The sequence below is a fragment of the Macrobrachium rosenbergii genome, chromosome 22 (assembly GCF_040412425.1).
Source record: "Macrobrachium rosenbergii isolate ZJJX-2024 chromosome 22, ASM4041242v1, whole genome shotgun sequence".
In the NCBI taxonomy this organism is placed as follows: Eukaryota; Metazoa; Arthropoda; class Malacostraca; order Decapoda; family Palaemonidae; genus Macrobrachium; species Macrobrachium rosenbergii.
In genome coordinates, this window is record NC_089762.1 from 40625937 (window position 1) to 40653390 (window position 27454).

General features: G+C 37.6%; 1 protein-coding gene across 11 annotated transcripts in view; it reads left to right on the forward strand.

Annotated features, from left to right (window-relative positions):
* The first annotated feature begins 1382 nt into the window (after nucleotides 1–1382).
* Nucleotides 1383–27454, forward strand: part of mub (poly(rC)-binding protein mub) — an 835667-nt gene continuing 809595 nt past the window's right edge. For 4 of the 11 annotated variants that reach the window (XM_067124761.1, XM_067124740.1, XM_067124757.1 and 1 more), the window contains exon 1: nucleotides 1408–1536. The gene's annotated coding sequence lies outside the window, so the exon portion shown is untranslated. Of the gene's footprint in view, nucleotides 1537–24011; nucleotides 24206–27454 lie in introns of those variants that run through there. The other 7 variants (XM_067124750.1, XM_067124744.1, XM_067124738.1 and 4 more) reach the window with 6 other exon arrangements.

The following is a 27454-nucleotide window of genomic DNA, read 5'->3' on the forward strand; positions in this document are numbered from 1 at the left end:
TTTGTAAGTATGAACATTCACTTTTCTTTTGTGACTGTGGTTAGGTATGTTACTTTTTAGTAAGCTCACTGCTTGTCCTGTTGATGTTCGTGCAGTCTAAGGAGAATATGAATAAAAGCGATTTGATTAACAATGGTTAACTATTTCAGCGATGCAGAGGCCCTGTGATTATTGAGTTTAGTGTGAGATGATTATATATATATATATATATATATATATATATATATATATATATATATTATATATATATATATATATATATATATATATATATATCTACCGTATGGTTACGAAATGGCGAAATTCTTGTTTCTACTTGCCGACACACAAATCTCTCTCTCTCTCTCTCTCTCTCTCTCTCTCTCTCTCTCTCTCTCTCTCTCTCTCTCTCATAATATGAATAAATTTTTACAGAATAATGCATTTGCCTATATTCACTGCAAATGTCGTTTGGTTTCCACTTGCGGTTCACATTAATATTTGGAAACTATCTATCCAAATGAATTTGTCGTGCACACGGTTCCGTGCCATGTTAACACAGGACGTATATTATAGTACAGTCTGTTCTGACTTTTTTTTATATATATTATTATATATATGTATATATTTCACCCGGTCCACGATTACAGTAGTATATGAAACTGCTAGAAAGCGTCAAAAGAATCTTCGTGGCTTTATATTTTATAAAATGGGTCAATTATATTTCGAAGCAGAATCGTTTAGCATTTGTAGTTAAACTCAGGCTGTTTTTATGAACATTAAATCTATTTCACTGTAATGCTTCCCCATGGGATTCGTGCTAATTGTTCCGATTAAATTGGCACATATGTTCATTTGTTACTGACTATCGTCTTAAAACTAATTCTTATAATTTTCGAGGGAACAATTTTAATACTGGATTATGTAGGTTGCATTATGATGAGAAAAAACTACAACGTATGGTAGTATAATGAACGTGATATATTTCTCTAAGTTTTCGGTCCGAAAATTCGCTGCTCTGCTGAAAACTTTGCTCTGATCGAACGGTGGACTGCAGGCAATAAACTAAATTTCCTCATTATTGATGAGTGACGCAATTATCATGAGAGTACAATGAATTAACACAGTCTTTTGCTTTCCTTTATTCAAGAACGGAAGATCGAGTGACTATTCGGCCGCGTAACCGTGCCAGTTTGTTAGATGTTTTCGTCGTTCCATAAAGTAGTTCCCGTACGATTCTTTTTCTTATGAAGTTTAGAGGTAGAGACCAATTCATATTGAGAAAAATTGTGAAATATTATTGTATGGAAAGTAAAATACGAGATGACAATCGGTAATTGGCTCACCAAAGCATCGTAAATAACATTTTACGTGTGCGCGTAGCAATACAACCAGCCCGAGCGAGTGTCCCTATCTTCTGCTTGTGTCATATATATACGTTTAGGCAATCCTATTCCCTACTGTTTATTCCTCGCCATTACCCGCTTTCATCCTGGTCCCTGCTGACTTCTCGGTATCCTTCACCCTCCCAATACCTTCCTGAAAAACCCGAGGTACGTTATCATCCTTATTTCCTTCGATTATTTCTGTCATTGACCTGATATCCTCGTTTTATGTTTTGTTCCTAACCGGAGTCGTCCTCCTCAGGCGGCCATTGTTATTACCATCCAACACCACAACCTTTTCGTTAATTCCTTTTTTTCTAGAGCCTACACGAACGTCGTTCGTGCCCATGAGTTCCAAGGATTTCAATGACTAATAAAGTTACGAAAACTGTGCATTTTCGTGAGTTATTTCGTGTGGAAACCTAAAAACTTAGCGATGTGTGTGTGTCGTACTGTCTTTTGTTTACATGTTAACATGATCACTCGCCTGAATGCGCGTCCGATTTCTGCGCAATGGATTGCTATGAAAAATGTAATGATTTAACCTGATTAAAACCATTATAGAGTGTGCCATACTAATTTTAATATGGATTTATTGGAATTATATCTTGAAAGAGGTGTTTAGTGCTTAGATTGTCTCTTGTAAGTCTGTTATATGTCTAGGTTTAAGCCTTACGTGAACAAGTCGTTTTGGGGAAGATTTCTGTAAAATTTAACTCCTTTAAACCGTATGTAAATTGTGGTATACTAATTTTACTCCGTAATTATCAAAATTAAATCCTAAGAAAAGTTCAGTGCTTAGTATATCATACTTAAGGTGGTGATAGGCTTATGTAAACAAGTCGTTTTTATGTAGGCCTACGTCATTTTACTGTGGCATAGGGTAGACCTACACCAATTATATATGAAGAATATTTCTCATTAATATAATTCCAATCCGGACATTGTTAGAGGGACAATATTATCAATCCGTTTCCGTGTTATGGGTTTTACTGACTCTGCTCCGTCATTCGAGTCAGCTGATTGTCAAGTTCAAGGTCGCCCGGAGTTATGCAAGCAAAAACAAAACCAACTTGAAAGTCTGAATTGCTTATCTGTTCTTGACCGTATGAACTAGGCCTGCTGATCACATTTTATAAGGAATTTTGGGCAGTGGCTTATGCTATTAATTCAGAAAATTACACTACAGGCCACCAGAGAATTAAATGATAGTGATATTCAAACTGACGTTATTTTGCAGGAGAGAGAGAGTGTGTGTGTGTGTGTGTGTGTGTGTGTGTGTGTGTGTGTGTGTGTGTGTGTGTTTTGCGTAGGCTTGTAACATTATTCAGTTGGCAAATTTGTTAAATAGCGTTAGATTCAACCGTATCCAAGAAGCTGGGAGCTTATGGAAAGTAATTGAATTTGGGATTATTTAGGCCTAACCTTAGCCTAGGTTATTTTGCTTTCAGAGCATGCAATTTTTGCTTCTGATGAATATGTCATTATCCTAGAAAAGTTACTTCATTTAGTGTATTTATTAATATTCATATAATATGTTCCTGCCATTTAACATAATATTATAGTGTATTTAAAAGTAATGAACAAATGTATGTATTGAATTGGCAAAGGTTAATTTAAATATAGGTTTTTCCTTTCCAAAAGTGGATCATTATTGGTATAGACCTTTTGATACAATAAGTGTGTGGGATTGATTTTAAGGGTTTACACCTGTAGGCTACAGAGATTTATTCCCTTTTATTAAGTAGCTTAAGGTATACAGTATAGCCAAATTGCTGGTGATCATCATGTATAATAAAGTAACATTCCTCCCTGCTGAATGTGAAAAAATAAGTTGCATCCTTGATGTTTGAGGGCATGTCAATATTTATTAGAATTATTTCAGCCACAATTTTTACAGTGGTTATAATTCTTTTGCATTCCTGTTTCCCAAAATGCAGAAGAATTATTAACTTGTTACATCATATGTCTAGTTTAATCCGATGTAAAAGAATTCCATGCTCATCTAGGACTCGCCAAGTCGTGACATGGACGTAGACGTCCAAGATTTTGATGAAATTCTCATATGTAGGCATATATTGCTTGCCCTTACTGAGTTTGGTTAAAAATTTGGTTAGAGTTCTTGTAGGCGTTCAGTTTTAGAATTTACTCTTGAATGCTTTTTCCTTTATATATTTTAGGAACAACTTTGTGGTATTATTGCGTATCTGTTCTTTATAATATTCTCCTTAGTAAAAGAAGCATGGAATAAATTTTGTGGAAATGATATATTTATCATTCCTTTTGGATACGCTGCTTTAGACAGTACAGTTTTTGACAAGAGTGCCGAAGAGTTTTGCAGGTTAGGCACATTTCAGTACGTCATGTAGCCTGCTTACAGGCAGTTCAAAGACTTATTTCAAGAGGGGTTTATCCTAGCCTAACCTTACTGTAACTTAACCTACCCTTGGGTGCTGCGTCCTGAATTGGCCCAGGAGCTTTGTCCCTTGGACCCTCCCCTCAACATAACAACACACTTAGTAGAATGACATAGCCACAACTCTTCTGCCTAGTTTGTCATAAATTGTGTAGATGGTAACTTTTCTATGTCTGCTGTATTGACACTGTTCAGTGGTGCTCGGTGCCCTTTTATTATTATTATTAAAGTTGTTTAACCAGACCACTGAGCTGACTTTCAGCTCTCATAGGCTGGCCATGGGCTCAGTGCCCTTGATGATTACAAACGGTTGTAGAGGAACATTGCAAGAAAGGAAAATGGGTTGTGTCATGTTTTCTTGGAGAGAGCATAATTTTCAGCCTCAACCCTTATCCTATCAATAATTTTTTTTTTTTTTTGAGAGCTCTGAATTAATACCAACTCATGCACAGCTGCAGCCACTCACTGTGTTACACACAGCTTTTTCATTTTGGCTTCCTATTCCACCTGCTGTTTTGGTTCTTTATCTGCTCTGCTTTAAGTTAGGTGTTCAGCAGTATGCAAGTGCCCTGCCGCAAGAAAATTTGGGGAAGAATTTCATAGCCTATATCAGTTTATTTATTTAAACAGAGCAGTTGTAGTCCTAAAAGTCAGCACAAAAGTTTCGGGGTTGGGGTACAGCATGTCTTTAGGATAGTTAGGTTAAGGAGAGTATGCCATTCCCTCAGTTTCTCATGACAATTGAGTTTTGCATATAGCCTACTTGCACCACATTAGTAGGCCATCTATCCCCATTGTAAGAAGGCTGCAAAAGTTAATTTTGGGCTATTTTTCGTTAGGTTTTGTTGACAAAGATATAGTTTTGTAGAGGCTGGTGATAATCTTTCAAGCTTGTAGATATTTTGTTTTTCTTAAATTGTATTATTTGATTTGCAAAAACCAGAGACTATGTCTTGATATAGGAAGGAATGGGCACACTAATTTAATGCTTCTCCTTTATAAAAATATGAAACAGTGAAACTTAACTGACGTTAGAATTCTGAATTGATAAAATGATTGAACTGTCGCTGACTTTGGGAATTTTTTGTGAGAGGGATGTGACACTGTGTCCCATGGTTTTTGTATGTTGTTGTTGTTTTACACTTGATTGGAGAATAAACGCTGAAGCGTAACATAGAAATATCCTTATAGTTTCCTTATACAGGGTACTAACTGGTGAATACATATTTATTGTTCCCTAATGGAGGACTGTTCCATAGCCTCTGTACCTTGGCCATCAAGTGTCATGGGATTGAATTCTTGGGTTTTTAGGGTGCATTCCTGTTGTAACAAATATATTCTTTATTAATTACATAATACTGGTATGAAGTTTAATCGTTATATGGTATTATGTATTCAGTGCTCATGTCTGTCTACTGTCATTCTATATGGTTAATTAGTATTGTTCTCCATTTTCCCTTTTGTCACTTGGGAATGTCGTTCGTTGTAAGCTTGCTGTGCAGGTTCGTTGACTTTTGTCTCCTCTATAAGAATTAACACTTATGAATAATACTGCTGAGAATTTAGCACTATTTAAGCTTTTTCTCTATAGTTATGCATGTAAATTTTGTCAGTTTAGCACTGTGTACTGATTATTTCACAAGACTTGAAGGGTGCTGTAGTATCCAAGGTTATGCTGAGAAGGGGAGCCAGGTGCTTTTGACAATCCACTCATTGTTGACCTTTCCAAGTACAGTACTGCAAAATGTGATTCTGTGTGACAGTTCATTGATTGTATCCATTCCTTTTCTGCTTTCTACCTGTTACCTTATTTGTATGACATCAGAATTTTGAGTTTCTGGTGGACATAAACTTTTTTTAACTTAATTTTTTATATGCTAAAAGGAGGGATTGTTACTTGGTACCATCACTCATGAAATTTTGCATTGGTGTAGGTTGAGGTGATTATGGCTTTAATTATTGAGATACAAGTCTGCACTTTTAAAATTGATTGATGTAAACATTCCTGCTTCTTAACCCTGCAGTTCATGGACAAGGTGCATTAGTCATTAGTAATCTTCTGTGATTTTACTCTTAGTTTCATTAGAGACTACTGGGAAATGCTACCCAGGAGTTATTTTCTTTTAAACTTGGTAACATAATGTACATCAAATTTCCACCAGCTGCCATGTGTGGGTCAGCACTGTACTCTTTAGTTAATCATGGGTGCTATGCACTTTTTCTCATTTCAGTTGTGGCAAAGTACTGTAGCCTATATGGCCACTGTGGCCACCAAGGCAAGCAAATGTTCATGATCATCTGTTAGGACAAGTAAAGCTGGCATCTGTGAGGCCTAGGTCTGAACTTGAGCAGATTCATTTTCAGTTTTCAATTCCATCTTGATTGAGTCAAAGCTCGTTGTTCTTTTGGAAAGGTATGCTAAGTCTTCTTCATTCTGTTGCTCCTAATTGTCTTGTACTATCTAATGTTTTTATTTGACAATATGTTAACTGATTTGAATGCCCGTGCCTTTTGGAGACCGTGAGGCTGCTTGTTTATATCTTATTCCATTATTATTTCTCAAGAAATTTATCAGCAAAATGCTATAATTTGTTTTTCTTCATTGTCAATTCTTAGGGAAGGTTAAACTGCATCTTTTGTTCTGTGAATCACCAGTTCAACTTCAGTGGAATATTGGCAAGTCTTCTGCCAATGCATATCTTGATATCTGTCGTTATGAGCTGAACGTAAATGTGGATATGTTGGTTTGAGAGGATCCATGGTCTCCTTTATAGATTTTCTTCAGTTCAAGACATTGGGCTCCTTTGGGAAGGTGTGCATTCAGTATATAGGCAACTTAGATACATTGTGATGGCTATTCAGATCTTGACTGTGTGCACCCAGTATATTTAGGTAAAATACGTACATGTGATGGCCTATCAAATTTTGAAAAGGTTATTTCTCATCTTAATGATTTGAGTACAATATGTGTTGAAGCATGCTTTTTCAAGATTGCAGTGTACTCGGGTGGACATCTTAATATATTTTTTTTTATCAACAACACATGATTTCATTATCAACTGCTTTAGGTGTTTGGATGGTGTTCTGTCAGAATGTTAGCTGTTTCCTTGGCCATAATTTTTGTGACAAAATTCTTTATGGATGGTTTCATTTGGCTAACAGTTGTAATTATAATGTACTGTAGACCACCATCAGGAATGTTTTTTTAGGCCATCCTCCATAAACTTTATCCCAACTGGGAGCTCCCACAATCATAATTTGTACCTCAACCTTTTGAGGTACTGTTTGCTTATTTGACAGCATTTTCATCCTACTAAGGTCTTATAATCATACACCTTTACAGTATCAAGTACCATTTGTTCCCCACAGTTGTAAACAATGGTACAGTCTTCTTGACAATGCACTGGGTACTAATGCTAGTAGTTCTAAGAAAGATCTTAATGTTTTTGTATGGGGCCAACAGTGGACTGTCTGTTGTTCACTTACATAATTGGATGGAAGGTTGCTAGGCAACATCTGAAAGTTTTAACTTATGCACAAGTAAGTCACACCTCAGTTATGCACAAGTAAGTCACACCTCATAGGTAATTTATTGGTCATTTTAAAATTGATTTAGAATTATACAAATAAAATTCGTTACTCAGGTCCTACTTCAAAATCTGGTCCTACTTCAGAATCTCATTACAGTGCTTGCAAGTCTAGACATGGAGCTCATCTCATTCTTTGGAGATAACACTCACAGATTAGAAATAGTACTCCTTAACACAAGATTGCATAACAATGCATATTCCAGCGAGCTTTTAGATAAGCAACTGATCATTGACCAGTTTTGGGCTAAAAAGTCCCTAAACTGGTTCTTTATATTGAAATCACAGTGATATTCTTCGAGTTTGAAGAAAGTCTGTTGTTAGCAGGTCACTAGTGATCTATGAATTTTTTTATTTGTCAGCATTGTTGCACCAAAGATGTTCAGTTAAGTCTAAACATGAAACTCTGTTGTTTCAGCATCACCAATGGAAGGGATTTCGTTTTATTGCTTAATCAGTGTTGTTTCAGCATCACCAATGGAAGGGATTTCGTTTTATTGCTTAATCAGTGCCATTGTGTGTCATGTGGTTTTGAAGTAAATTGAACAAAGGAATTGAAAGTTGTGGTCAAGAGCTTTCAGTGAGTAGCATACTTGTGCCTAGTCATGCAATCCAAAATTCTTGAGTTTTCATGAGTTCCCTAAGTAATTTACTTGTTTTTCAGCCAGTTACCTTGCATTTTAATTGCGTAAGGGAGCAAATATGAGCATGGTTAATGATAAGCAAGATGGTTTCTGTGGAAACAAATTGTCAAATATTTTTGTTTGTTTATCCCAGGTTGAATTGTGATGAAGTGTCACCCAGTGAATGTTTTTCACCATCTTTTATTAAGAAGCTGTCAAGAAAAACCGTAGTAAAACACACACACACACACACACACACACACACACACACACACACACACACACACACACACACACACACACACACACACACACACACACACACACACACACACAGGCAAAACTTAATCTCCTTCCATCTTAGGTGACACTTAAAAGATTCAGATTCATACCATTGTAACATGCATGCCGTGGGTAATTACAGCTATGAAACCTGTGTAGCTCCCTGTAGAGTGCATTAAACAGGAGGTATTATTTTTACAAGTAACCGGAGAGAGTTTTTACACTTCCCAGTAAACCACGATATTGACTGCAAGGAATATCTTCTGTATATGCTGTGGTTTTTGTGGGTTATAATCTCTCTATCAACCGCGTTTATATGCAGAGCCCCGAGTAAAATTATGATCTGTAGAATCTCTCTCACGATCTTGCGGTTAGCCCAAAGAAATAAAACAAAAAGTGGCAGAGAGCGTAAAAGCAATTATAAAAAAAACTATTCTTCGGAAGGTGACTTTTTATTTAAAGAAACTTCTCGACACGGAAAGTTTTGTGGAAAACACACTCACAAAAAAAAAAAAACCTCGAGCTTCTTGTCGTTTTAGTAGTATCCTAACAACTACTATAAGAAGGCCTTTTGTGGAGAAGTGGATATGAGGGCTGTTTATATTTGCATATTTTTAACGTAACTATTTCAGAGGCTTGAATTTTGCGAGAGTTTTGTGTTCTGTTATCGAGGCGAGAAGGGGGTAGAGTGCCTCACGGTAACTTTTCTGTGTTATTAAATGACTCTCTCTCTCTCTCTCTCTCTCTCTCTCTCTCTCTCTCTCTCTCTCTCTCTCTCTCTCTCTCTCTCTCTCTCTCTCTCAGACTGTAGTGAAATTCAGAAGAACACTGCATTATCATTCCAATATATACATGCTGGAATATGTATATATGTAAATATGCATATATATATATATATATATTATATATATATATATATATATATATATATATATATATATATATATATATATATATATATATATATATATATATATATATATATAGAGAGAGAGAGAGAGAGAGAGAGAGAGAGAGAGAGAGAGAGAGAGAGAGAGAGAGAGTATACAAATATCACCATGTTAGGAGGATGTCGCCTTATGCTTGTTGCCGTGAATGGTAGAATGAATGTATTTTCTTCATGACGACCGAGTGGCTGAGATTGGGAATTACGTGGTGTCACAAGTACAAGGGTCACTGACACCGACACATGTTATCGTAAATTAAATACTCGATTAATACTATATTTTGGATTACAATCGATTTTTATTTACGAAATCCATATGACAGGTGTTCATTTAATATGACCGAACTGAGCAGGTGTTGTCTTTTCAAAGATTTGACGAATCGTTTGTGACTTAGATCTTTTCTTTTGGTGATTTTCTCTCCACTAGACTTCGCTTTTCGCTTTTCCATTTTAACGTGCGTGTTCTGCGTAACTAACATTAGACTAATTTAACCAAGGAATTCGGTTCTTAGGCAATCGAGTAAGAGTTTGCAAATTTGAGATCTGTTTAGTGGTTAAGCTTCTTTTTATGATTTATAGGTCGTAATTACAAGACCTATATTTATAGGTCGTAATTACAAGACCTATATTTATAGGTTGTAATTATACGACCTGTATTTATAGGTCGTAATTATACGGCCTATATCTAAAGGTCGTAATATACCCTCCCCCTGTATTTATAGGTCGTAATTATATGACCTATATTTATAGGTCGTAATTATATGACCTGTTACGACCAATATTTATAGGTCGTGTAATTATCCTTGTGGAGATGAGAAGGAACATTTCTGTATACTTAGAGGATTTTTGTTTTTATTTCATCTACTTTTATAACTTTGTAAGATTAGAATTGTGGTTATATGCAGAGCTGGCATACATTTAGCGTAGCCACTAATGATATTTTCGTTCTTTTGTAGGGCCACGTAAGTACCTGTGTAAGGTGTCCTGCCTCTCCTGCCCTTCGAAGACAGCTTCCATACCCCCCTCCTCCCTCTTTCCAACCCCACACCATCCCATTACTGACCCCTCCTCTCCTTGCCCAGAAGTAGTCTCTTGGACTTGGCCTAAATTCCATATTCCAATTCCAGATGTTCTGATTTTTCGTCTCTTCTCCTCCCCTCCTGCCTCCTCCCCCTTCCCTCCTCCTCCTTCCCCCATTCCTCGCACCTCTCCCAAATCCTTTTTCTTCCTTAGAAAAGTTGTAAGTTGAATGTTAAATTTGTTAAGCGTGGCTCTAAGGAATATATTATATATATCTCTTGTTCTAATATGCTACCCCTGCTGTTTTGCACGACTGGGGATTATATATATACATTTTTTAAATGTTTGTATGCGCTTAAATAAAAAAAAAAAGATGCTGATTTCCTTACTGGCGTAAATTGAAGAATGCTCGTTTTGTAAGTCTCTCGCGTAGTATATTGACATGCTTTTTTTTTCCTTTTCTGTGAGATGCTGGTTTTGTAGCTTGCAAGGTATATAAACAAATAATTGGCTGGGATCGTGAGTGCCAAAAGTATTTTTTTTTTTACAGAGTGACTTGACAGTTCGCAGATTCAGTTTTTTTTTTTTTCATTTTGTGAGAAAGCAAAATTGCGTTTTGTTTTGAATAATTTGCATGCTACGTCGATTGAGGATTTCGCTAACTGCTTGCCGTAGATTCTCGCAAAAGGAAGATTGAAGATGTCACAAGGGCTGTGAGTGTCAGTGATACGAAGGGGTTTTGAAAGATGTCATTTTTTTGAATTTTGTGTTAGGGGTTATTTGTCGTAGAGTTTTACCCCTTTTTGAATAATATACACGCAGGTTTTTTTTTTGTGGGAACTTTTTATTGTCATTGGCCGCGCGAAGCTTTGTATTTAAAAAAAAAAAGAAAGAATTATTAATATCGTAACCAGAAGGTATTATACAAAGTTTTACCACTTTTTTGAATCATATACACGCATTTTTTTTGTGGGAACTTTTTATTGTCATTGGCTGCTCGAACCTTTGTTTTTGAAAAAAAAAAAAAAGAAAGAGTTATGTATATCGTAACCAGAAGGCTATATTATAATATGCATACGATAGACGCTGTTATTCAGCAGTTTAACTAAAATAGGGACGAACAAGCGCCTGTCATTATACAGTAGAATTCCCATTTGTAGTTCTAGAGCAATCTAGGACCATAATCAGTTATATATCTTGAGGAATTCCTGAGTTTTGTTTATTTTAGAATTCCTAATTACTATTTTAGATTTCCTAAGTACCTGACGTTTTATAAGAAAGTTATAATTAAGCTAGAGTTCCCATTAAAATCTATCGTAATTATTACTGCTTGCTATGGTTTGACACTGACATGAGAACCATTAAAAATAAAGATAATTTCCCAACTTCAGAAAATTAGTTAAAAAGATGTGGTTTAAGAAAAGCCCTTCCGTGACCTTTGGAGGTCCGTGACCTCTGTGACATCTGTGTTTCCTGCGAGAATTCGAGGTCAGTGAAGAGTAGCCTACTTTTTGGGAGTAGTGTTAGCAGTTTGTTAATTAGAAATAGTTACTGTTTCTTACTAATGATGATGATAGTGTATTTTGCTACAAATTGCGTTTACTCACTGTGTTTTGAGCGAGAAAAATTAGGCTAGAATGCATATCTCATTTACATACTTATGCGATTTTATTGGTCTGTTAGCTGTAGACGAGTGTGAGTAGTTTTAGAAAATATTTACAAATAGAAAATTATATGAGTATGTAAAAAATGCTCCTGTCGTTGTAAAAATGCTCTATTTGACACACACACATTTATAGTATATATATATATGCGTATATAGAAACTTCAACGTGAATTTATAGGGAAGTTGTTGGATTAATTTTTTCATTCCGAGATAATTTCCTGCCTATCAAATTTGTGGTAGGTTGAAGTGTGAGGAAGTTATTGAATTGTTATTTTCATTCCAAGAGGTTTTCCTGCCTATCAAATTTTTGGTAGGTTGAAGCAAATACTTTTTTTTTTTTTTTTTTTTTTTTATAGCTATTGGTCACATCATTGATAGACCATGAATATACCCAAGAACAGATCTACACGCTGCCATATATTTGCTATTATGGAAAGCTTGAAGGGTAAAGAAGGTAAGTAATCGTTTGTTGCTGCTTATATTTTTTTGTTTTCCTCGCTCGTCTGCAACGCAAAAAGCTTTCTGAAATTCATTGGCGTCTTACCTGTTTTCACTTATACTTTTGACGGTGTCGTTAGTTCTCACTCGCTGCTACGAGGCACAAAGCCCATTAGAACTATGTAAAACTTTATAATTTTATCCCTCATAAAATCAACTCCTTGAGGGGGCGGCGGCTAAGTGCAGTCAGTGCACCTCACGCGGCCCACTGTAGGCGTTACTTAAGGTTCCTTGCAGCGTCCCTTCTGCTCCTAGCTACAGCTCCTTTCATTCCTTTGAATGTACTTCTGTTCATATTCTCTTTCTTCCACTTATTTTCTACCTCTTCCTCACACTTGTTTCATAGAGCAACTGCTTTGAGGTTTTCCTCTTGTCACACCTTCAAAACCTTTTTACTCTCAATTTCCACTGCAGTGCTGAGTGATCACATCATAGGTCCCAGCGCTTGCTTGACCCTTGGCCTAAATTTATATTCCATTCTCTCTCAGTTTATATCGTATCCGTAGACTCCCCGATTTCACATTTGTCCCTCCTATTCCTGCACACACTGTCCTTTCACCTTTGTCTCGGTAAGAGCCAAACATCCAGCTTTCTGTCCTTAAAATGGACTGCTTTGTATTGATTCTCTTGCATCACACCCTCGGGCATTCTGAACTAGTATTTTATGCCCTCTTAGTTTTCATTGCAGTATTATAGGAGCACCGGGCTTCAAACCACATGCATGTATCGTTTTCTTAAATCATGTAGGATTTGTTTACACATAAAACCAACTCTAGCATATACTATTGTTTTGAAATGACAGGAATTTGTTTTATGGCTGTGTAGTTATTATCTTAATGGTAAGGTTTTTATTTTTTTAATTTTGAAAGTGATTGTTAGCATTTTTCACCATTACTGCACATTGTGATTTATAAATATAAATATGTAATTTGTAAATGAACTTCAACGTGAACCTTAAATTTTCAAGTTTGGACTGGTCAGTGTCTCCAAACCCCTCTCTTCTCAGGGAGGTCAGTTCTCTCTCTCTCTCTCTCTCTCTCTCTCTCTCTCTCTCTCTCTCTCTCTCTCTCTGTTAGTTTAGTTTCCCCAAATCCCCCTCTTCTCAGGAGGTCAGTTGTGACTCTCTCTCTCTCTCTCTCTCTCTCTCTCTCTCTCTCTCTCTCTCTCTCTCTCTCTCTCTCTCTCTTAGTTTAGTTTCCCCAAATCCCCTCTTCTCAGGAGGTCAGTTGTGACTCTCTCTCTCTCTCTCTCTCTCTCTCTCTCTCTCTCTCTCTCTCTCTTTCTCTGTTTAGTTTAGTGTCTCCAAATCCTCCCTCTTCTCAGGGAGGTCAATTATGTCTCTCTCTCTCTCTCTCTCTCTCTCTCTCTCTCTCTCTCTCTCTCTGTTTAGTGTCTCCATATCTTTCTCTCCTCTACGAGGTAAGTTATGACTCTCTCTCTCTCTCTCTCTCTCTCTCTCTCTCTCTCTCTCTCTCTCTCTCTCTCTCTCTCTCTCTCTCTCTCTCTCTCTCTCTCTCTCAGGTTGCAGAGCTCTAAGTTGCAACTTCTGTAGGTCTTCCTCGGGTCAAGTGGCCATTGAGAGGAAATCTTTTCAGAAGAGTATGTGCATGTGTTTATCCAATTGTAGCTCCATTCTTGCCAGAGGCATTCTCGTCAAGTATTTTTTTATTACGTCATTCGTAACTGAAAATTGTGTGAACTGAGTCTTTCGGTTTAGAAAATATTAAATATTTTGTCAGTGGGTTGAATTAGGCTAGTTGTTTTGTAATATGTGAAAATATTTCTGAATTACGTTCGGAAGGTTTTCATTCATTTACTTTTTTTTATGAGATCTGAGGTGTCTGAGAGGAATAAGATATAGTTTATTAACAAGGAAATTGATGAAGTTAGAAGGGGCCAATTAAGAACTACCTTTTATAGACGTCAGGTGACTTACAAGTAATCAATCAAGTCTGTCTTATGGCCGTACTTGTAATACGTAATCCATTTAATGCCGTGTACTTGTAGCATTGTGTTTCTCAAGTGTTCTTGAAGCATGCTCAACCTTCACTTAATCTTTGGAAGTGCGGCACGGAAGAGCGTATCAAATTCAGTTTTATAGTCATGCGAAGCTTTAGATCAGTGGGACCTAATTTGCCTTGCTACAAGATACGTCTAACGGTGAAAACATTCTAATTACATTCCTCTTTCTTTAGACCTGTTCCCTCGTTTCTTAATTTCCGTTGCAAGCTTTTAGTTTCTGAAAAGAAAACTGTTGTGCCGGCTTTGTCTGTCCGTCCACACTTTTCTGTCCGCCCACTGATCTTAAAAACCACTGGTGCTAGAGGGCTACAAATTGGTATGTTGGTCATCCACCCTCCGGGCATAAAACATACCAAATTGCAGCCTTTCAGCCTCAGTAGTTTTTATTTTATTTAAGGTTTGGCAGCGATATAGGATAGGCTACCACCGGGCCGTGGTTAAAGTTTCATGGGCCGCGGCTCATACAGTATTAAACCGAGACCACCGAAAGATAGATTATTTTTGGTGGCCTTGATTATACGCTGTAGCGGCTGTACAAAAAACTCGATTGCGCCGAAGAAACTTAGGCGCATTTTTTTTTTTATTAAGAGTCATTCTAGAGGTTACAGGCAAGGCGATTTGCAATGTTGCATTGTGGAGTTGATGAAAAATGTTTTCCATTTATTCCTTGCAATGGAATCCACTTAATCAAGTAGGAATACTAAGGTATATGTTGAGTTGGTTGTGGGCCATGTTACTTGCTTCATCGTAAGCGAATTTAGAAGCTTTTTTTTTTTTTTTTCAATCGCTCCTGGTTTGGCGTGTTGACACTTTTGATTAATTAAATACACATCTATGTATATATATGATTAATTACATACATATATATGTATATATTTTGATTAATTTTATTAATTATATATATATATATATATATATATATATATATATATATATATATATATATATATATATATATATATATATATATAGAGAGAGAGAGAGAGAGAGAGAGAGAGAGAGAGAGAGAGAGTGAGTGAGTGAGTGAGTGAGAGAGTGTGTGTGTATTTTATTCCCTTTATTTTCTTGTCAGATTACTTGTTGTATATACAGGATTATATTAAATCTGAATCCCTTATCAACACTTCGTTGAAGCGTTTTTGTTGCGACAAGAACACTCGCTAGCAAGTCTCTGAAAAAAAGACCTCTCACTTTTTTTTATGTCCATTTAGACATTCTCCACAATTATATAAAAACTAAATCATATCTTACCCTTTAGACATTTTCTCGCATTTCTCGCGCCATTAATTATTCTTGATGCTCACCACGTTTTGTGAAGCGTAGAATAAGTGTGTGTGTGTGTGTGTGTGTTTTATATACCTTCTCTCGTGAGAAAAAATATCGGGAACTTACAACCCTGCCTCTTAACTCTTGTGCATAATTTAGTGTCTTCAAGTCTGTGGGTTCGAGTTCATGTAATACTGGTTCATATAATACTCTTATAATATTAATGGTGTTCTGGCATTCGTACGCTGTACACTTTTGTAGGATGCCTGATGACTTAGGAATTCTAGGTATTTAGTTCCTGTAGCAGTTAGTGACTTTTGTAGGATGTCTAAAATTGTTTAGGAATCCATGTTATTTAGTTCCTGCAGCAATTAGAGACTTGTAGGATGTCTTGATATTGTTTAGGAATCCATGTCATGTAGTTTCATGTAGCAGCTGGCGACTTCTGTGGGATGTCTGATAAATGTTTAGGAATCCATTTTATTTAGTTCCTGTAGCAGTCAGCGACTTGGTATCCTCTTGGTTTCAAAGATCGACACTGGTGGAATAGCTTTGTGTTCATGTTAACGTAGAATATTACTTAACAAATGTTTTGTGGTTGCTTGATGATATTACTTAATGTCTACTGACTGCTTGATGACAGTACAGTAGAATATCTCTTGGCTGTCATTGTTGACAGTTCTCGGGGAATGTAATATAGAGCAGTTATATGGCTTTGTTAGGGAGGCTGGCTTCCTCAACAAATTTTAAATCATATACATTATGCGTGTATGTATGTATAGTATATATATGTTTTATTTTATTTCGTTCAGTATTTCGTTTCATTTAAACGGCGCCGGTTGGCGGTCACGGAAGTTTTAATGAATGAAATGGGCTGTCTTTAAACTCAGTAATTAACCCCCCCTCTCTCTCTCTCTCTCTCTCTCTCTCTCTCTCTCTCTCTCTCTCTCTCTCTCTCTCTCTCTCTCTCTCTCTCTCGTTTTTCTTTTCTAATAACCGGTCTCAACTTTCCTATTACCTTCTGTTATTTTTTTTTTCAGACAACACACCATATTCTTTGGAGGCTTGAATTTCAAGTCTGGCCCCCTGTTCCACACGAATAGGGTTCATTTTCTGAATGATAGTAATAATTATTATCTAGGTAAATTTATGTTATTGACACTGTATATTTAGCAGCCTTAGATACCTTACCGGTACCTCATTGCTCAAGAAAGGTGACTTTTCATTTCTACTGGAGTTATTATTTTCTGGAATATCTTCTTCTCCCAGGCTCTGCCTTGTTACCTGTCCTTCTTCATCATCATCATGACCTATTTTTAACTTCCTGTGGCTCACCTGATATTGGGCCACGTTCTTTTTATCAGGTGGGCTCATTTAATCTGCCGGGTACATTGTGCAATCCCCGTGGGGGGGTTAGTGCTGTCGGTGCACCTCACGTGGTGCACTGTAGTCATTACTTAAGGTTCTTTGCAGATTCCTTTCGGCCCTTAGCTGCAACCTCTTGTCACTCCTTTTACTATATCTCCGTTTATAGCCTTTCTTTCACCTAACTTTCCTCCCTAACTTAAAAATGGTTTAATTTTTTTTCAGCAGAGATGGGTAACCTCATAGGTCCCAGTGGTTGGTCTTTGGCCTAAATTTTAGATCACTCTACCACTTTCTCGTCATCAGTAGGGCTGATGTAATCCGCCAGGTAAATTCTGCAGTGTTTTTAGTTACGATCGGAACTAAAGTATTTACTAAAACAAAAAAATCGTTGTCGTCGATGAATAATGAAAGCCAACTGGCATAAGCTTCCCTTTAGGCTGGTTTAATCAGTGATTGTATACCCCCTCCCCCTTATCCCCCCACAAGTAAATAATTAATATTGGGTTAAATATATAGAGAATTAAAAAGATCCGTAAAACTGTTGCTTGCTTTCAGACACAAAGCGTTTTGTTCCTTGTCGTTGCATTTCATATGAAGGGAATTGTTATAAATTATGAGGACCCCCTCCCCCCCTTTTTCCACTTGAAATTGGGACAGGGGTTGGCTCTCATACGGCATTTATTATTAATGGTGGAAAGCTGAGCGGACGATATACTCTCTCTCTCTCTGTCTCTCTCTGTCTCTCTCAGCATCCGAAGGAGGGAAGAAGGGTAGGAAGAAACAGTCTCTCTCTCTCTCTCTCTCTCTCTCTCTCTCTCTCTCTCTCTCTCTCTCTCTCTCTCTCTCTCTCTCTGCTTTTTTGGTGTTGAAAGTAAAATATTTCAAGATATTAGTTGTGTATTCCAGACTTCTATTTCATATCCTTCAGTCTCTCTCTCTCTCTCTCTCTCTCTCTCTCTCTCTCTCTCTCTCTCTCTCTCTCTCTCTCTCTCTCTCTCTTTGAAAGTAAAATATTTCAAGATGTTAGTTAATTGTATTCAGGCTATCTCTCTCTCTCTCTCTCTCTCTCTCTCTCTCTCTCTCTCTCTCTCTCTCTCTCTCTCTCTCTATGTTGTTGTAAAATCGTTCATTCTATGAGATTGCAGTTTTGTACAGTCTTAAACTTACAGAAAAAGTACATTTTAGACATACGCTTGAAAGCTTGATTTGTCAACTAAATTAGCATCGACAACGAAGCTTGAGAGCTTGATTTGTCAACTAAATTCGTATCGACAACGAACCTTAGAAAATTGATTTGTCAACGAAATTACCATCGACAACGAAGCTTGAGAGCTTGATTTGTCAGCTAAATTCATTTCGACAACGATTCTTAGAAAATTGATTTGTCAGCTAAATCAACACCGACAACGAAGCTTGAGAGCTTGGTTTGTCAACGAAATTACCATCGACAACGAAGCTTGAGAGCTTGATTTGTCAGCTAAATTCATATCGACAACGAATCTTAGAAAACTGGTTTGTCAACTAAATTAGCATCGACAACGAAGCTTGAGAGCTTGATTCGTCAACGAAACTAGTAACGGCAACAACCATTTTCATTCGCAAAAAAAAAAAAAAAAAAATCCTAGACCCATATAGGCTACTTCCGGTGAAATCTGCTCCAATCGTCATGTCCCAATAGAAATCGAGCTTAGCCAAATAACCACAGATATAAACAGGGACTCCTGTATGGACTTCAAGCTACACGTGAATATACATCAGTTCGAAAGTATCCCTCCCTCCAATGAGGTAAGTTACTATGAGACTTTTTTTTTTTATACTGTTCCCCCTCGAAGATAAGTTACCATCAGCCTTTACTTTTATTTTACTATTCCCCACAGATAAGTTACTATTCGCCTTTTTATTTTTTTTATTTTTTTTTTACTATTCCCCACGGAGATGAGTTACCATCAGCCTGTTTTTTCTATTCCAACTCAGAGACTTTTTTTTTTCACTGTTCCCAACAGAGGTAAGTTACTATTCGCTTTTTTTTTTTTACTATTCCCCACGGAGATGGGTTACTATCAGCATTTTTTTTCTATTCCAACGCAGACTTTTTTTTTTCTTATTCCCCCCCATCAGAGATAAGTTACTACTCTTCCCCCCTCAGAGATAAGTTACTATTGGTTGTTTTTTTTATAACTATTCCCCCCTCAGGGATAAGTTCTATCAGTTGTGTTTTTTTTGTAACTATCCTCCCCTCAGAGATAAGTTACTATCAGTTTTTTTTTTTTATATAACCTCCCCCCCTCAGAGATAAGTTACAATCAGCTTTTTTATTATTTATATTTACTTTACCATTCCCCCTCAGAGATAACTTACTATCAGTTTTTTTAAACTATTCCCCCAGAGATAAGTTACTACCAGCCATTTTTTTTCATTATTCCGCACCCGACGACTATTATTCCGCAGGGGCGGACCGTTTTGTTTATTCCGACGACGTCAGCGGGAGATAAACGCTACAGATAAGGCGGGCAGCAGCAGCAGCAGCAGCAGCCCCGCTTGATTCCGATAAAAGCTTACGTGGGCATTTTGTGGAATATTAGGGAAGGGCGGGGAGGAAGGGGAGGAGGAATGGGACCCAGTTGGATGCTACTTTGTGTGTAGTCGCGGGAGATATTTGGATTATACTGTTGTGTATGTATGTGTGTATGTATATATTATGCTGTTATGTATATATATATATATATATATATATATATATATATATATATATAATATATATATATATATATAAATTTTTCTGTTCCACACGTGATTGTGTTGATTGATTATTTCTATATATATATATATATATATATATATATATATATATATATATATATATATATACTCAGTGTGTCTTTGCACTTCAAACTACTGTCGTTGCTATGTTACAACAATTCCTTCTTGCGGCGTAAGCTTACCCTGTTCAGAATTTGTTGCGAACGATTATATTCCTTTTAAGTATCAACTGATGGGACTTGTGCCAAGAAAATGTTACGTTTCGGTTTGAAATAGTAAGACATTTTCAAACTGTCCCGTATGGGGTGGTAGTGCCATCAGTGCACCTCACGCGGTGCACTGTAGGCATTACTTAGGTTCTTTGCAGCTTCCCTTCGGCCCCTAACTGCACCCCTTTTCATTCCTTTTACTGTACCTCCGTTCATTTATCATCTTCCGTCTTACTTTCAACCCTCTCCTAACAATTGTTAACTCATAGGTTGTCCTCCTGTTAAACCTCTCCGACCTCTTTTACTCTCAATTTCCCTTTCAGCGCCGAATGACCTCATAGGTCTCAGCGCTTGGCCGTTGGCCCAAATATAATATTTCAATTCCAGTTCTAGTTCCAATTCCAAGAGGAGGAACGCACGGTAGGAACGGGAGGCAAAAGCATACGAAATGAGAATGAGTGACAGTTTCATCGCAGAATGACCTCATAGGTCCCAGCGCTTGACCTTGGGCCTAAATTCCAAATTTCAATTCCAATTCCAAGAGGAGGAAAACACAGTAGGAACGAGAGGCAAAAGCATTCGAAATGAGAATGAGTGACAGCGCTGAATGACCTCATAGGTCCCAGCGATTGGCCTTGGGCCTAAATTCTAAATTCCAATTCCAATTCCAAGAGGAGGAATTCACGTCAGGTGCGCCAAGTAAAGCATGCGAAATGAGAAATGAGTGACAGCTCGCAGTCTGTGACAGACAGCCTTCCATTAGCCAAGTTGAGCAGCAAATGTTTGAAATTTAACTTTCAGCGCTCGGGAATATTTGTCGACTAAATTTCTTTTCTCAGTGATTTCTAGTGTCCGGAATAAATGACAGCCTTGCTGATCCTCTCGTACCGCGTCTATTATGTGGAGCTTCCAGTTCGGTGAGTACTTGTGTACTTTCTGGTGACTGACAAGTCCTGCCGGAAGATGAAATCGCTGAAGCTCGCAGCCTCACGACGCGTGTAAATTTAATTTAGGTTTTCGTCGAGAGAGAATTTGCTCATTTCAGAGGACGATGATTTATGCAGATTATATATATATATATATATATATATATATATATATATATATATATATATATATATATATATATATATATATATATATATATATATATATATATATATATATATATATATATATATATATATATATATATATAATGTATAAATATTCTGTATATAATATATATAGAAGTATATACTGTTATATATATATATATATATTATATATATACTGTATATATATATTATTTATACACATATAGGACTTAATTTCTCACATATACAAGTATGATTGAAAAGTAGTATGTTTCAGCATTAATGATGTCTTGGTACATTTTCCCATAAGACTGTATACTCCACTTCTTTCAGGTAAAAGAGCATTAAAGGATAACTTTTAGGAACTCCAAGGTACTTGAATCCATTTAATTCTGTACAAACTCATGCAGCTGTTACGACAGATCTCTTGCGTTTGAAGGTGAGTAATATGGTTAAATGTTCGTGGGATCAGTTCTTGAGAGTAGGTAGTGAGGTAGTGGACATTAGTAGTTCCCTACGGACACCTGTATCCTCGTCAGTGCCTGTCGCTCTTACCGTGTCCTTACAACTCGTCCTCACAAACTCTCTTCCTATGCGGCTGAAGATATATCAGTGAAATTTGGTATGAAGGTAGACCGTCATGCATAGATGCATGTGAAGGGAGATTGAATGTCTGTTGTGTGTTTCAGTCTGTCAGTTTGCGGTAAGATTTAAATTTTGGACACAAGTTTTGAGAATGACCTAAATTGTGAACAGGGGATGAGGGATTTTTTACGTTTTTTCATGCGTGGTCCCCTAACAAACCCGCTTTTCACATTCCACCAAAGTTAGTGATTGTAACCTTGACCATGACCTTCTTACCAAAAGTACAGCAGCTGTTGTTGTGTAGTTACATCGGGGATGAGATGATATTTGTTCAGGGCCAGAGACAAAACAACTTGCACTAGGGGCTGAAATTTTGCTGAGGGAGCGAATGTATGATCTTTGCAATATGGGTCGAGTAGTCACTAATTTATTATCACCCCCAGGTCCCGTGCCGTGCCGTCAGCGTCGCGTGGTGCTCTGTGGGCATTACTTACGGGTCTTTGCAACCTCTTACATTTCTTCTACTCTACATCCGTTCTTATTCTGTTTTTTTTTTATCTGACTTTCCACCTTCTTCAAAAAGTGTTCTCTAATGCAACTGCAAGGTTTTTCTCCCGTTACGCCTTTCAATACATCTTACTTTCAGTTTCCCTTTCAGCGCTGAATGACCTCATAAATCTCAGCGGTTGGCCTTTAGACCTAAATTCTGTATTCTGTTCAAACTTCCCCGGTTGGCGGGGTTGTTGTTGTTGTTGTTGTTGTTGAGGTGTTGTTGTGTTGATGTGCGCTGCACCGAAAGTGCACACTTGCGTCGAAGGTGAAATGAGTTCTGTTCACATCTGTCGCTTTTGGAGAACTTCCTGTAGTGAGGCAGTACTTGCATACCTCTGTACCCTTTCTCATTTGTATGCGTATTGCGAACGGAGTCGTAGTATTGGAGTAACGTAAAAGGTTACGTGCTGTCTCACGGTGCTACAGAAACCTGTCACAGAAAACTAGAAACGGAATTTACTCCATTTCCCGTTACCATCTGTTACTTCTTTCTAATGAAGGCCATATTTTTGGAAGCTCGAATTTCAAGTCATTGGCCCCTGTGATGGGCTTGTTCCATAAGAAAAGGGTTCTTCATCTGAATAATAATAATAATAATAATAATAATAATAATAATAATAATAATAATAATGGGTGGAAATGATCTAGTGAGAGGCAAAATTGTCACAACTTTATTCCTGCCATCCGAGTTAGATAAAAAAAAAAAAATTAATGGGCTGTCTGGGCAATTGATAAAAGATATAAATTTACTACTACCACCAGTTATGTATTTGTAAAGGATATATATATATTTATTACTACCACCAGAGTTAGATAAAAAAAATTAAATGGTAGGTCTAGTCTTGCGTGATGGGTTGTCTAGTTAAAAGAGGCGATTGGTAAAGGAAAGTAAGTAAAATGTCACGGACTTATGAATACCCAATGTTTTTGGATAATAGCATTTCACTTAAAATATTTTGGGGTGGGGATGTCGGGCCAAGTGTTGGTATATTGAGAAGGGGGGGATGCGGATTGTAGTTGAATTTTGCTGGAGTTCTCCAGATCCTATAGTCCTGGATTAACGAGTGTCTGGTCGGTTTACCTATGCAGACGTACTGTGTATGAGGCCTTTGTGTGGTCACGAACCTGCGTTTGAAATTAAAATGCTTGTTAAGGGGTTTAGTAATTGAATCGTCTTCAAGGAAACGAATGGCAAAAACAGCAAGTTTAATATTTCATAAAGAATAATGGCAGATTTATAATATTAGATATTCCATATGCAAGTTGTTTTAGACGGCTTGCATATGGTCGTTCCTGAGCGCGGTACGCTGCAAGCTTTGCTTGAGGTTCTTCGTGGTGTCGCTTCGGTTCTTTGCTGCAACCCTTTCTTTTTCATTTTACTGATCTCCGCTCATATTCCCTTTCTTTCAGCTTAATTTCCACCCTCTCCTAACAATTGTTTCATAATGCAACTGCGATGCTTTCCTCCTGTTACACTTTTAAAACCTCTTTTACTCTCAGTTTCCCTTCAAGCGCAGAATGACCTCATAGGTCCCACCGCGTGGCTTTTGGCCTAAATTTTATCTTCCAGTCCATTCAGGAACGCAACCGCGAAGTATTCTTTCAAGTTACGGCTTGCTTCTGCTGAGCAGAATTAGAAATCTGCCTACCTGTCTACCTGTCTGCATACCGGAACTCTCCAGCCAATCTAGTTTGACTCGGTGACTCGGTTGTTACACACACACACACAGACACACACACACACACACACACACACACCTTCTCTCACTTGAGCGGTGGTGGCGGTGTTGTCGAAGACACCTGTCAGACGGCTGGTATTGAGTTGACTCATCCCCGGCGGGACACTGCAGGGACGGGAGTTTATTAAAGTTTGTAGTTTAAAGTTGGTTTCCTGCGCGTTTTGACGGCTTGCATCGTTGTGGGGAATGTTGCGGCGCATCAATAAGTTTACGAGGTGCTTCTCAGGTAAGGGGTCGGCCCAGGTAATACAATCTCACGGAGGTGCTTCTCGGGTAAGGCGTCAGTCAGGCAACCTCCTGGAGGTGCTTGCTAGGTCAGACGTCAGCCAGGTAATTTCTTGGAGGTGCCTCTCAGGCAAGACGTCAGTCAGTTAACCTCGTGGAGGTGCTTCCTAGGTCAGGCATCAGCCAGGTAAACTCTTGGAGGTGCTTCTCGGGTAAGGCGTCAGCCAGGTAGCCTCTAATCTGTTGGAGTTGCTTCTCAGGTAAGGCGTCAGTTTGGTAACCTCATGGAGGTGCTTCCCAGGTAAGGCTTCAGTCAGGTAATAGTCTGTTGGAGGTGCTTCTCAAGTAAGGCGTCAGCCAGGTAATCTCTTGGAGGTGCTTCCCAGGCCAGGCGTCAGCGTCGGCCCAGGTAATCTCATTGGAGGTCCTAGTCAGGTAAGGGGTCAGTCAAGTAATCTCTTGGAGGTGCTTCTCAGGTAAGGCGTCATCCCAGGTAATCTCTTTAGAGGTTTTGCTCAGGTAAGGCGGTAATTGACGTACATTCTTATTGAAAGACTCTATGGTCTTTCATTGCACGTTTCCTCAAAATAGAAAGCCAAGTGAAAGGACATAATGTCCGGAACCAGAGGGCGCTCTGTTCGTCATCAACCCAGAGACCGTCTGAATGGGCTCAGCCGTGTCAGAGACAGGTGTTTTCTGCGTGAATAATCACTTACAGGTGTGAACGACAGGAACTACAGACGCGATTTGATACGATATGGAATGTCAGGTTGATATATGTTTATACATACATATATATATATATATATATATATATATATATATATATATATATATATATATATATATATATATATATATATATATATATATATATATATATATAAATGTATATATGTATGGATATGTTTTTATATATATACTTAATATGTGTAAACTCCATATTTCTTTATTTATTTGTAGACTTTTAAAGGAGCCAGGGAGTATAATACCTATTTTTGTGGTTCAAGGATTTTTATTATAAGTTTAGGCAGTGGACGGAAATGGTAGAAATAAGAGAGAGAGAGAGAGAGAGAGAGAGAGAGAGAGAGAGAGAGAGAGAGAGAGAGAGAGAGAGAGAGTTTTCTTAGAAATGGTAGAATATGGAGGGGGGTGTTCGTAGAAACGGTAGAATATGGAAAGAACGAGAGAGAGAGAGAGAGAGTTTTCTTAGAAATTGTAGAATATGAAAAGAACAAGAGAGAGAGAGATATGCTTTGGTAGAAATGGTTTCGTAGAAATGGTAGAATATGGAAAACAACGAGAGAGAGAGAGAGAGAGAGAGAGAGAGAGAGAGAGAGAGAGAGAGTTTTCTTAGAAATGTTAGAATATGAAAAGAACAAGAGAGAGAGAGAGAGAGAGAGAGAGAGAGCGCGCCACACTGCCACCTCGGTATCTTGACGCACCGTATACCCGAAAGGGGAGTTCGTCACGTTTCTCAGATTGGCTTTGTGATGTTGTGATATTTTCTAAGCCTCAACAAAGGCTTTGCCGCGCTTCAGAGGAAAGATGGAAAAGGTGAGGTTTAGTTAATGAATTGTCCGATGAGGTTAAAAGGTTTTAAATTACCTGCCCGAGGTGGTCCTGTTTTGTAAACAGTGTGATGGGTAGTATTTTGGTGGGTGAGCGATCTCATGTATATGTCCACTGTTTGTATGTATTTATATACATACATACATATATATATATTGTATATATATACAGTATGTGTCTGTATATACTGTATATATAATTGTATATGTGTGTATGTGTGTATTGTATGTTAAACTTGATCACTTGCACAATTGCCCTGTGCTTTAATATACGAGGAATAACAGGACCTGTTTAAAAAGGATTTTTACTGCGACTGGACGATGGGGACAGATTAGGACTTGAAAGCTCGTATAATTATTTTGTAACACGGTAATATAATCTCGTTAGATAGCATTTTGTTAAAAAAAATATATTTATGCATTATATATATATATATATATATATATATATAATTATATCAGTAACACAGTTAACTCCTCAGGTAAACAGATACTGCAATAGATGCTCAAGGAAATGTGCTCATAACTATAACGTTTTAAAAGTTATTCGAGCCCTTAGGAATAAAGAACATTCAGAATTATTTAATTTTATTGTGTCGTTTTTGTACAAGTACTAAGCTGATTATGACAAGGTGACCTTTCTTTTTCCATCGCATAGATCAAGGATGAGAGAGAGAGAGAGAGAGAGAGAGAGAGAGAGAGAGAGAGAGAGAGAGAGAGAGAGAGAATCAAAGCCACTCTTAAAAGATGTTGATGTTTCAGGGCGCAAATCGATTTATTGTGTATAATTGTCCCTTCATAATATCTTCCTTCCAATATGAGAGAGAGAATCAACGCCACTCTAAATGAGATGTTGAGTTGAATCGAATTTGCAGAAAATTTATAAAATCATCCGTCCAGTAGAACTATTCTTATCACAACGTAAAAGTCTTTTAAATTCAGCATAATTTTCCCCTGGTCAACTGCAAGCACGTCAGTCATAAACACAGCCTATCTCAGGGGGTTTAAAAACAGAGGCTTGTGATGGCATCTGCTTGTAGGAATTGTGTGTGTATGTGTTTGTGTGTGTTTATCACGGTTCATCCGTTTAGCCACCGCTTCTGTTGGAGAGAGATGTTGCATAAATGATTGCAGATCAATGGCGTCTGATACGACTTGCTCTCTCTCTCTCTCTCTCTCTCTCTCTCTCTCTCTCTCTCTCTCTCTCTCTCTCTCTCATACTGAAAGGAAGATATTTTGACGTAACAACCGCAATAATTCGATTTGCGTCATGAAACATCATTAACATCTTGAAAGAGTGGCTGGTGATTCTCTCTCTCTCTCTCTCTCTCTCTCTCTCTCTCTCTCTCTCTCTCTCTCTCTCTCTCTCTCTCTCTCAATGACTCTTCATTGCTCGTTGTTGTTCTAAAATTTATTGGTTCGTACAGATTGAAGTGAGCCGATAACACCGAGTATTATACGAGTACAATGCCTTTTCATGGGTTTTGTTGTTCCCCTTAAAGGAAACAGGCGTGATTCATGATAATTTTCTCTCTCTCTCTCTCTCTCTCTCTCTCTCTCTCTCTCTCTCTCTCTCTCTCTCTCTGCGCCATGATGTGATGCCATCGGTCATTTCAGTGACCTCCAAATAAAGGGCGTAATTTCAACTCGATTTGGACATCAGTATGAGGGTCGAGAAT